At 36.8% G+C, this 13,643-nt stretch overlaps 1 protein-coding gene across 4 annotated transcripts in view; it reads left to right on the forward strand.

Moving 5' to 3' along the window:
* Positions 1–13,643, forward strand: part of LOC126812093 (uncharacterized) — a 174,436-nt gene that overhangs the window by 141,851 nt on the left and 18,942 nt on the right. The gene's annotated exons all lie outside the window — the stretch shown is intronic.

Here is a 13,643-nt window from a genome sequence, read left to right on the forward strand (position 1 = left end):
ACCTACTATTTTTCACCTTTATTCGCCAAAGGAATCATTTCTTGCCACAGCCGACACACATTTATAATGAATCAACCTTATTTTCAAGTAGAATTCTGCGATTAAAAACATACACAAAAGACGTTTGATCTGACGGCCATTACGAGACCCGGGCATGCGCAAACCGCATGATTATTTCATCGGTAAATTCTACTTGAAAATTGTGTTGAATAATTTAAAATGTGTGTCAAATATATTGATAAATGATTCCTTTTGGTGGAAAATAAAGAATCACGGTGAAAAACAGAAGGTTAGTGTTCTAAAACAGCCTGAGAACACAGGTGGGGAAGAGCGGTATTTTACCGTATTTTCATATTGCAGCTATATAAGGTTTCGACAGGAACTGTCAGTGGACATCGTCCGCTCAGAGACAGTTCCTAAAGGAACTATCTTGGGACTACCCAAGACGTTGTTTATTTGTAAGGTGAGGTTAATAATTCATAGATATTTCAATTAAATGAAGCGGCCTTGTCGGTATTATATGATAACAAATAAATTATACAGTCTAAAACATTTCATGATATGTCGTTTTTGTAAAAATTAAAGATGTCTTCTGGCGCACAAACTGTGTGGTCGAGTCTGAGCAGAATAGTAGCACGTTGTACCCAATTTCATTTTATACAAGCTGTCTGATTTGATATGGTCTTAAATCTCTTGATATAATTTATGATTATAATTTAAAACAATGTATTTCTTTTTTATAATTAATGTCTTGAGCGGGAGATACACTAGCCGAATCGTTCAACCGACTCAATCGCCACTGAATTCATTCGACCGACAGAGTGGACACACTTTGCACATTCTCTGCCCGATTCACCAGTCGCTAAGTCACGTGATTAAACTTGGCAGCGACCAAGAAAATAAGTTCACTGATGATTATTTTTGTCGCCGGTCCAGCCTCGTGGGTTTTCTCCGGGTCCCCCTGTTCCCCCAAAGCTAAAGACCCCTACGCGCAAGCAAATTATTGAAATAAAATTGAACCATGTGTTAGTCCCGAAATGACCTAGTTTGTGTCGAGTGGACGTTAAACCCCATTTCTCTCTCTCTCTCTCTCTCTCTCTTTACGCCATATTGGTTCACAATCTTGTTCGAGAATTGGCCGATAAATATATTGGCGGTCATGAACACTATATACGAGTGTCACCAGATAATTTCAACCAGTTGTTAGCTTTTGTCGGCCCGTCGATAACGAAGCAGAACACTGGATTCCGACAGACCTCAACAGCGATTGGCAATAACTCTCGGATCTTTGGCCAGTGGTAACTGGTATTTTTTGAAAATGCATTTACAAAGACATTCAAGAATAAAAACATATTTATATCATACTCGCTATAACATCAGCCCTCTAAAATTGTAATGCCTACATGCACCGATAGGCGTATTGCATGAGAACCGCACTTTAATTTATATACAGAAGCGTCGTTGAAATTGTGGACGCAGTTTGTATTTTTGTACGGCAGATCAAAAATTGATTTAAAAAATCCTGTGTTAAACTAAAAAACGATATAGCATATACATTCTGGCAAGCCTGATTCACCCTATTGTCCTATATATACTTTCACCTGGTGTGAAATCAGAATCTAGCCATCTAAACAATAAAGCATAGAAATCATACAAGGCCCACACTGCTCGGTAATGTCAGTCAACATAAATCCACGTTTGTCAACAATGATTCTAGGACACCCTTTTGGAATTCGATAATGCCTGCTTGAAATTGTGTATTAATTGTGCCATCATTCAACAATCTTATTAAAATACAAATCTATATTTCGTTTCATTTTTTTTTAATACTTTCGATGTCCTACACTACATGAAGATCTAAACGGTTGTATTAAAAGGCCGCGTCAGAGGTCGTACGAACGGCTTTTGACCCTATGACGTCAGATATTTATTAATTAATCAGCGTTGACGTTTCTAGTGGTTTACCTACAGTTCGGTGCATCGCATGCCAAGAAGTCACCGAAACAGGTAGTTTCATTGGCTAATCCCTCGCGCCATCCTGAACGCAGGTTGTATAACAACTCTCCCAGATCCTAGTGTAGTACAGACAAATAAAACAGCAATTTTAACTATAAAATACGAAACGAAATAGGAGCTGTGTTTTAATCAGATTGGTTTTGACACGATTTAAGACTTCTATACTTCTGTGCTTAAATCTTCTGCTCGTTATCCAGCAATTAAAGAAAACATATTTCTGGATAACCCCGGGATAGTTTCTGTTTCAATATTGCATACATTTGTTGGATATTTGCTGGACCACTATTCATTATTGTTGGCCGAGAAAGTGTCAACCTTTGCAGTTGGAATTCGATATTAGACTGGACCGTAGTGCAGCTGTCCGGACAAAACTGGCCCATAGCATACTATATCGGGCATATTAGATGACACATGCACTGCCTTATTTGATACAATAAAGGGGAACTCCCCATATAGCCAACGGTGCTCTGTTCAGCCACAACAATAACCCTACACCTAAGAGGCAACCATGAAAATAATCGACACAGTAAGCACATCGAATCCACAATGTAAATACTATCTTTTATATCGAAAAATTATAGAATTTAAATATTTATTCAAGATCATTGTCACATAAATTAATTTTTAACAGCTTTGTGTTGCAGTGTGAACATTGTGCATCCATGGTCTCTTATGAATAAGAAAATTATTACACTAGTAAAACTAAACTGGACTAAACAACATAAAAACAAAATATTAAATTGTGTATCTTTGGCCTCGTATGAACAAGGAAATTAATATACTTGCTGATAATAATAGAATGATCTCATAGCAATGATTATTTTCGTACCGACATTGAAATGACAGTATATGCTAATTGAAAGTTCTTAAGTTCTAAGTTAAATATTTAAAATTTGATATATAATGAAGCAGACATTCTGTGTTCCCCACAATACCATGATGCCGCAAGTCCATGATTATTTTGCTTAATGGTTAATCACTTGCAATAAATGCTGCAAAATGATTCCAGAGACCAAGACAATATTCATTCGCAGTTAGTCGCCAATGAAATTTAGAGGACTGTCACACTCATTCGATGCCAAGAAATCTCCTCCATTTTGGGCTACAATTAATTTCATCCAGGGTTCATAGACCCACACGAAAATGGTTAAGGAAATAAAAACATACGCGTATCTCTGTTCTGCGCAGTAGTCAGCAGGTGGGAATGGGAGGTAACTCTTACCAACAAAACTTATTTTTGATTATTGTTACTAAATCAGTTATTTTGTGCGGTTATTCTGTTGTTGTTTTTGTTTTAAATTTTAATCTCTGTTATGCGATGGGGTAATGGAAGGGTTGCACCCCGCCACCCCCACCATCACGCGTTTGTTCCGCTACATTACCTAATAACAGGCTCGCACCTGAAAATAAGTAAGACCGATTGCCGAATCTTTATGACTGGTAAAGATTTATTTATTGAATAAAGAGTTCGTGAGTTTGATATTATTATGGCCTGAAGTGTTAAAATGTATCATTTGATGAGTTTGATATTAATATCACCTAACGAGTTGTAATTTTTACTCTAACAGATCTGTGGAATGATAAATTTTACTTTACAGGGTTTCAATAAAATGTGAAAATGAACTGAGATACCCCCCCCCCCCCCACCTTCAGCTCTCTAATGACTTTGTGCCGTGCATACTAATAAAGAGCTTGTTGGTAATTAATAACCACTATCGGTAATAAATATGAATTTAATCGCCACCCCAATCAACTTGCAAATCAACATACATGGCAAATGTTTGTGGTGCGGAGTAACCCCCCCCCCCCCCCCACACACACACACACACGTGTTTGGCGTGGCATTGAAGATATAGAAGTACTAAGTTTCATCATAATTAGTTTTGTGTAACGGTCTTTAAACATAAATATATGATAATTTTAAGTTCTATCTCGTTGTATAGCAGAGAACAAAGAACAAAATCGAACTGTAGTGTAAACGTATTTTAAGATTGTACATGTATAAATGTGTCATACATTTATAATTTGCTACCCTAGGCTAAATTTCATCAAACAGAGTAATTTATAATAGCTGGTGTCTATGGCGGTATATTAGATTCAAAATTCTAACATGCTATCGTCTAATTTTTAACCTCCGTTCATGTAATTTCTAACCTTAATTCATGTAATTTCTAACTTCAATTCATGTAATTTCTAAATTAAGACTATGTATAATCCAACTTTTTTATTTGTTCAGTGTACATTTTAATTCTGTTTCGTCTTATTTCTATTATTAAGACGAAAAATGTCTACTTCATTGTCACTTTACATGTTAATCATGAACGTCGAGCAAATTTAGAATTTTGATACCTCTACCTAGCAACCATCATTATGACGTCGTTTGGTGTCGCCACCGTGTGCTCAATTTGGCGATTGAGCACTGAGCGGGATCATTATGTTGCCACAAACGACTCGCTCTTCGTCAGGTTGAATGGTTTGGCGGAGTGTAAAAATTGAAAACAACATCGAAAATTGAAAACAACATCGAACGTGATATGGTTTGCAAATACTGTTTTAAATATAAGCTAAACAGCATTTGTTAATTTTTTTAAAGACAAGTGCAGGATTTGAGGAATTTTATTTTCTTTTTCTTTTACAGTTAAACCAATTACTATTTATATACTGTTGATCTATAAATTATTCTTTTGATGCTCTAAAAATATCTCTTTATACTACCCGAACGACTAGCCACTGTCCGTGCCAGACCGTCGTCTTGTAGGCCTACCAATAACAAGGGACGGATAACCACGCCGGAATATATCGGTTATATCATTAAAAAAAATATATGTCTATGGGTTATATAACATCGTCAGCTATACACACTGGCAAAACTACGCTTTATGTTCCGTCCTTGTGATTTGCGGAGGTTGCCGTTATTGTAGGCATATACAGTGTCTAGTAGTTCGGGTCGGACGAAAACCGTTGCAGCTGTTAATCGTAATAAAAGTAGACCGTGTCACCGCTGTCCGGGCTAAATTTCACTCATGGCACACCGTAAGTTCGTCTTCATTAGCCTGGATGGTGAAGAAAAGTAGAACAATAAACCGCTATCTATGAATTTCGGTATTGCTTTATGCAACTTGAATAAAATATTTTTGGAACAAAAACTACCATAAAGTTAGTCAGGTCGGTGTAATGAAGGAATCAGAAATAAAAACCTCATCGCTTTCCACATGAACAGATTATCCCAGCCTCCTTTAAAGGCCGTTTCATCCCTACAGTATGAGGTTTCTAAATTTATATCTTTCAACCATATCAAGAACAAGTTTATCATTTTTGTTAGAGTAGTAATAGAATACAGATTAACAGTAAATAAATATTATTGATGGCTTAACTGTCTTCAAGAAAATTGAAAAACAATGCTGTTTGGCTTTTATTTGAAGTAGTAATATTTACCAACCATTTCACGTTCGATGTTGTTTTCAATTTCACCATCGATTCCCTGGTTGTACATGACAAGGAGTAGGGTCGCCTGTCCAACCTTGTGGGTTTTCTCCGGCCGGGTCCTCCCACTTCTAAAGACCCCTACGCGCAAGCGAATTGTTGAAATAAATTGAACCATATGTTAGTCCAGAAATGACCTAGTTTGTGCCGAGTGGTCGTTACCCCCCTCTCTCTCTCTTTCTCTCTCTCAGCACTCCGCCCAACCACCAACCAGGCGAAGAGCGAGTCGTTTATGTATTGTTTAATGGTCGAGAGCGAGACATTAAGTAACATATTGTAACAACAAGAGGACCGTCAGGTCCGAGTGTTTTTACAATATATTACGCAATGTCTCAGCTCGAGACCATTAAACATCTTAAAATACAGACACTTCGCACGTGCGTTTACAGTGAAATACGTCACTCGAGTCTAATATTTGACAAGGTACGATTGGCAAGTTGCCCGTACGATTATTTGAAATAATGGTACGCCAACATCAAAGGGTGACGTCACATCTGTATTTTAAGTATTGTTTAATGGTCGAGAGCGAGACATTAAGTAATATATTGTAACAACAAGAGGACCGTCAGGTCCGAGTGTTTTTACAATATATTACGCAATGTCTCAGCTCGAGACCATTAAACATCTTAAAATACAGACACTCCGCACGTGCGTTTACAGTGAAATACGTCACTCGAGTCTAATATTTGACAAGGTACGATTGGCAAGTTGCCCGTACGATTATTTGAAATAATGGTACGCCAACATCAAAGGGTGACGTCACATCTGTATTTTAAATAAACATAATGGTCCCTATTCTTTAAGTGTCATTTAGCGATCAGGGAACAAATTAACAGAACACAGTTTTTATGGGATACAATCACTAGTTTATTCTAAAAGCACGACGTTTCGACAAGTATCCTCTTATCGTTATCAAGCACAACGATAACGATAAAGAGGATACTTGTCGAAACGTCGTGCTTTTAGAATAAACTAGTGATTGTATCCCATAAAAACTGTGTTCTGTTAATAATGGTCCCTACCAGGTGCGCAATCACCAAATGAGCACGCAGTGGCGACACCAAACGACTTCATAATGATGGTTGCTAGACAGAGGTGTAAAAATTCTAAACGTGTAAAGCATCAATGAAGAAGACGTTTTTCGTCTAAATAATAGAAATAAGATGAAATAGAATTAAAATTTACACTGAACAAATAAAGAAGTTGGATTATACATTGTCTTAATTTAGAAATTACACGAATTGAAGTTAGAAATTACATGAATTAAGGTTAGAAATTACATGAATTAAGGTTAGAAATTACATGAACGGAGGTTAGAAATTCGACGATAGCATGTTAGAATTTTGAATCTAATATACCGCCATAGGTGTCATATGCTGACCTTGTAACGATAGAACGTTCTGTACACTTAAAAGGACAGTAACACATAATACAATTGTGACAAAAGATTGTTATTCAATGCATACAGACATTAAATACATTTTGACAACGAATTATAAGCTAATAAAATAAACTTGGATCTAGTCCAACATTCTGTGTAATATTGGAAACAAGATTTACGATATAGAAGAGTATATTCGAGCACTGTTTATTTTTAACATTATAAGCTCCATTCACCTCATTCCTCCAGCCAGCTGACCAGGGGTTTTTGTTTTGCGTACAGTTACCTAAAACATCCATGTTTTATTAAAAATTAATACAAACAAAACAAATAGTTTGAATAAAAATGATATGCCCACAAATTGGGATAGATGGACAGAGGGCTCATTATCTCATTGGCTCCATGCATCGCATCTAATTTGAGAAAAATATGTTAAAAACTATAGTCTCAGAATGTTTTCGGAAAAGTGGGGTGGGGTCATAACCCGATGCACATTGAAATCTTTAAAGATGCATTACCTAGGTGCCAAATCCTCAAATGGTATATACATTATTAGTCTATACTTAACTCTCAAACCAAACATTGTCCAAGTATCTTCCCTTGGTTTAAACTTTCGGTCTCTCCCGTTAACTCCATGATCGTAATCCTCCAGGCAGCATTTTATAACTGGTGTGCTTCACAAAACATACCAACCCCATTCTATTTATAAACAATTTAACAAGGGTGCTTCTTGGATCCCATGTTTTGGATGGTGTTGTCCGGACTATTTAAATTCAATGATTTTGTATAATGGCATGGCCTAATGCATCCTCCGTAATCCTAGTGGTATTATTCTACTTAGTAGAGTAGAACGGAACGATACCACTGGGGATAACGCGGGTGGGCCTAATGGTGTTACCAGGGACCAAATCTAATAGTGACAACCACCCCCTTTTGGCTATACAACCTTGTGGGAAATAGCGGTACATGTTATTTATTTATCAGATGTAAATGTACATGTACACCCACACCATAAATCTCTAAATGTGTGATATGGAAATGTGTGTGGAATTGTGTGTTGTTGATGCAACAGCAGTAGTTCTGAAAGAGTAAGTCCACTCTGCCCCACGCACACTATTCGCTATATTAAAATAATAGACAAATAACTATGATGTTAACATGGAAAACCAGTTATTGTTCCTCCTTGAATGTTTCTGTCCGCTGTAGTCGGTAATACATTTTAAGCTGGATACCCCGAGAAATAGATGTAACGGAGGAAGAGACCCCCCCCCCCCCCCCAAATGGAAAGTATCCGGACAATACTATGACAACTGCGATACAAGTTATATGATATGGACCCACAGTTTTCTTATTAGTACAGTGTTTAAGTATTTAGTATAGGTTTTGCTGAATAACTAGCCAATCAAGAAAATACCGTGTCGTCCATCCTATGCGTGTTTCAATGTTCATGTAGCCAGGTTGGGGTGTCCTGCAATGCGGCATTGGCTGGCAGTGGAGTGAACAATGATTAATTCTATTTCCTATGATTTTAATGTGTATACGTAACTGTCAACAAGATTTACAGCTGTTCGGTTCTAGAGTTTTATTATAAGAACATATCTTGAAGTCAGATTAATAAAGCACAAAAATGAAACACTATCTTTTTAGTGGAGTCGACTTCGGATTTAGGCCCTGGTGAAAAACCTGTAGAACTATTTGTGGGCGGATTTATTGATAACTGAACATATTTACATTCCAGTTAATTTGAAAATAAAATTAAATAAAACGATCGGTATTAACAGTTTAAATAATTAAAGTATCTACACAACAAATTATTACGTTAGTATCGAGTGTTCTGATTTTGGAGTCACCAAGATTAAATTGATCCTATATAATCCTGGATCCAGTTAATCTTATAAAAATATTACGTGCGACCTGTTATAAAATTATTCAATGCACAGTGGTTGGTTTCTGTAGATGCTGTCGCCTGTAAACCGAAATGAAATGAAATGGGGTTTAACGTCCTACTGTTCTGCTTAGAACTTGGCTAATGAAGACGGGCACTGTGTGCTATGAAGGAAATTGTGCCCGAACAGCGGCACTACGGCCTACTCTTACATCGAATTCTAACTGCCAAGGGATCTTTTATGTGCACGCCAATGAGTACACGGGACCTCGGTTTTTCGTGCAATCCGAACGACTAGACAACTGTCCTTGTCAGGCCTCCCGTCCTGCATCACTGACAAGGGGGGGGGGCACGCCGAAAAATCTGGATGAACTTTCTCGGCCAATGCATGGATCGAACACCCGACCTCCAGACTAGCGAGCCATTGTCTTACCCACCGTGACCCCCGCGTCTGTAAATCGAAATTCCATGTAAAATAGCTCCAGTTTTAGAAATAAGGGAAATTTGTATATCGGTATTTGTTTTCTGAAATATGTGTAATATACTTAACTTCGTCAATCAGGAGTATAATTTGTAGACCTTTCACAAAAAATATAAATTCAGAAAAAAATTTGATTGTGTACTTCATGTATTTTAAATTTATTAAGAGACATGCAAAATAATAAAACAATTCGCAAACGCGGTGATAATCTTAGTCATGGATAATGTAATAAAATATGCACGTAATAAATGTCTTTATCACCCAATAATACATTCTACAGAAGATATCGCTTGTGTGATAAATTTCATAATCTACTGCTTTACATGAATTTGATTGGTCAGTTGAAAAGCAACTACTCTTTTTTTATTTTCACAGAACAGTTCATTTCTTATTAAATTAACTTTTTTTTTATTAAAAATGAACTAATTGTTATTTAATTGACCTTGATGGAAACACTGGGTCAATATAAAGGACATTACACTGGTTGAATTGCTGTCCAAAAATGATGTAATGATGTATCACTGCGCTGTAATGTAACCAGGTTCAGTAAAAGTGAAATCTACCACAAAGAATTATATTTGTTTATTTGTGCAGAGCCTCGTTTTTTTTGTTTCTTTTTTACTTTATCAACTTTGATATCAAAAAAGACTCGTAGTGAGTCGCAGGAGATTCTCTATGTCAACAATAGCAGAGAAGATTAAAAACCGATTGGATGATTTTCTTAATTCCATTTTAAAATCTTCAACCCCAAAAATTATTTGTTAGTCACCCTTTATTTTCATTATGTTTTGAGGAGATACTTTATGGGAGAATAGATAAAGTGCTGACAGTTTTCACTATAATAGTTAAAAACTAGATAATGTAAAGGCAATTTGCTGAAAATTTCAGTCAAATTGGTCCACTATGAACCAAGCATTAAGTAGGGTGGCCCACCATAAATAAATATCTCCAAATATCTCGACAATTACGCCACAATATTTATATATATGCCAAGCCTCAAATCAGTTTCACACAATTATAGTCACTAAATAAACCATCATGTTGTACTTAATAAGCTATGACCATTACTCATCTATAAATAATAGACTAAAAACTGGTTCCAAGTGTCGTCCATAACATCCAGACACTTTTGAGTAAAAGATTAGGTTACGTGCCCTTGTTTTGAAATTAGTCTCGCTTTACCAGTCTTTCGACCATTCTACGTCTGATTGACATGTCGGGATAATCAAAACTACTTTTTTACGAAACATAACAGAAAGCTAGAACAAGAAATTGAATTTAGAAATAAGCACGTTAGCTAGCTCAACAATTGTTTTAAGAAGCTTGCAAAAGTAAAATGAAACTACTGCTAGTATCATGTTACTGTCTAACCCGAGTGTTTCAGAGATATTATTTGTACTAAACCAAACGATGCCGCTCTTAACGGTACAGTTAATGATAAAGCGATTTAAAAAATGAAACGAACGTAATTTCTAAATCTGCTGTAATAACCAAGAAATACCCTCGGATGCATAGGTAAATTTGGCCGTCTCTGAAACATGCTATTGGAACGAAAATACTTTGACTCAAATCTCCGATATAAATTCTATAAACGCTTCTCTTTGCACAAATATTACTGCCTACCTTTAAATGTTAGATAATATTTATCCATTTTTGTGAAGAAAATTCATTTATTATATTTTATTATCAAAATAGCACATGTATGTATGTCCAGTTTGTTGAAACACAATACGTAACATGACAGTCATTCTCTTTGATCTGCTGTGTAGTCCAAGAGATGATAAAGAGATTCCACGTACGCGGCGATTACCCAATTGTAGCTTTTTTTGGATAGGATCGTTTATCACACAATTAGTTTTTCTGCGATATTCTGTTATGCACTATTTCGTTGAGCGTAACACATTTCGCACGTTATGACCAGACACTTCAAGATAACATATTTAGAGTTCTGGTTAATCCGGATTGATTGTGTTACGTAGTAATCTACTGGTCGTTGATGCACTGTTAACCAGTCATAATTTAGAACAGAAATTTGCGCTGAGTACGACAGTGTTTGAGTGGGATTAGGTCTAATCAAACGAAACACTGCTAATAGTAAGTTACTGAAGCAGATGCGTATGTTCTGAAAGAGTAAACAGAATGCCTCACTCATACCAGTCGCCATATTGAAAATTATAGACCCATCTCGTGATTATGAATAATACCCAGCTGTCTATGATGATAAAATGAACAAACAGTTAGTATGCGATTCGGTCGTGTTCCTCCTGCAATGTTTCAGTAGGCTGTAGTCGGTACAGAACCCCTCTGCCAAATACATATTTAGATTGAAACCCCGAGAAGTAGACGTAATGGGGAAGATACCCCACCCCCTCCCCCATAGAAAATAACCGCACACACTTTAATACTTTAGTGATAACATGGGCAACCAGATAGAGTCAATATAATGGCAACTGCGATCCAAGTAAATTTGTTGCTGTTATTACCATGACAACTGCGATACACAAGAAAATATGTTGCTGTTATTACTATGACAACTGCGATACACAAGTAAATATGTTGCTGTTATTACTATGACAACTGCGATACACAAGTACATATGTTGCTGTTATTACTATGACAACTGCGATACACAAGCAAATATGTTGCTGTTTACACAAGTAAATATATGTTACTGTTTAAAGTCTTTGTTTGTCATTTGCATTTTTGAGAAAACACATTATTCCCCACAGCTTAATAATCCACGGTAAATTTTTCTCAAATTGCGTAATTAAGAAAACGAAACCGAAATATCAACGTTGGGTTTTCCGTGCCTATGACACATTGTAGTATAACCACACGAACATCATGTTTCTCCGCGGCCAACACAGGCTGGGCTTTAACCACCACGGTTTTATACTTGGTAGGTTGCCAGTGACCTGTGTTTAATCTATATAAATATAATCAAGGATGTCTGTGTGTATGTTCGCGCATCACGCATCGTCGCCGCAATCCACCCACCTATGGCGCATTCTGTATGCATATAATAAGATAGAGTACTCAAAATCGAAATTACAAAAAATGGGTCACTGAGGATTGTTGTCATTTTGGCTAGCCTTAAAATAAATTCCAATGAGAAGGCCAAACGGTTGAAAATGTTATGGTCTCTCTGAAATAAAAGACCCCCCCCCCAATTGTTTTTCGGGGGGGGGGGGGGGCTAAATATACTTAGATAGTAGGCCCAAACTCCTATTTATTTACAACAATTATTAGGATGAGTTAAGATTTTATCTGTATAAAACCTGTACATAATCCAATATAGTTTACATTGCTAAAATAAAACACAGAGATAATCATCCTGGAAACATGTGTGAAGTGAAAAGTACCTGTGTTCCATAAAATTGTGTCTAGTTAGTCTGTCAGTAATATTTTGTTAATTTTTTTCTGCCACTTATCAGAGTGAATCACATGTAGGTACCCAAAAACATTACCGCCTAAACCAAATATTTGTCGCCCGCTCGGCCAGCAACGTAACCATAATGCTTTTGCACCCGGGGTCTTGGTAGACAGCATGGCCACACGGTGTTTGTTTATATTGTTTAGGGATTTTAAAAAATGGGTTAGGGTTAGGGGTTAGGGTTGCGGACCCCCTCCCCCAATATATATTTCACGGCTACGCCTCTGACACCATCATCTAGTTTGTTTTCAAAATGGTGAGAACCACTTTTTATCACTGCTATAGGCATGTGGTGTTAATGAGGTTTTCAAAAAATGATAGTGTGTGTGGGTGAGTGTGTGTGTGTGGGTGAGTGTGTGTGAGTGGGGAGGGTGACTCTGGAGATTTTCATCGTAGTGGAGAGAATCGTTATGGTCGTGTGATTAAAGCCCCATGTCATGAACGTGGGAAAAAACGCGCTGGTTAAAGCCACAACATGACAAGGCCGCGATCGCCTTTCTAATCGTGTTATTATACTACAGCCTGCTATGGTCGTGGAGAAATGTGATGTTCTCCGGGGCAATGACGGGTTGTAGTTTAACCATCACGGTTTTATACTTGGCTATTTGCCAGTATTATGAAAGGAGTATTTTTTATTTCTGGCGTATAGATTTAAGTTGAAAAAAATACATCTCGATAAAACGTTTAGATGTCTTCATTAAGGCTACGAAGTACGATTCTTTGTTCAGTTGAACAATCAATCTATTTAATGTCCGCGTGCAAATCTTATGTATTTTACATATCACACGACAGTGAGGTTTTCCCTGTAAATTCATTTTAAGTTGTTCTTTTCAGCGGTGAGGATAACCCTGTACATATCCATTATTTGGTTATTCAAAATAGATATTCAAAATGCAAACTTCTCATAAAGACCCCATTGTTCTGTTTAAAAGCAAAATTGTATATTCCTTTCGGGTCCAAGTGG

Source organism: Patella vulgata, chromosome 2, assembly GCF_932274485.2.
Source record: "Patella vulgata chromosome 2, xgPatVulg1.2, whole genome shotgun sequence".
Taxonomy (NCBI): Eukaryota; Metazoa; Mollusca; class Gastropoda; family Patellidae; genus Patella; species Patella vulgata.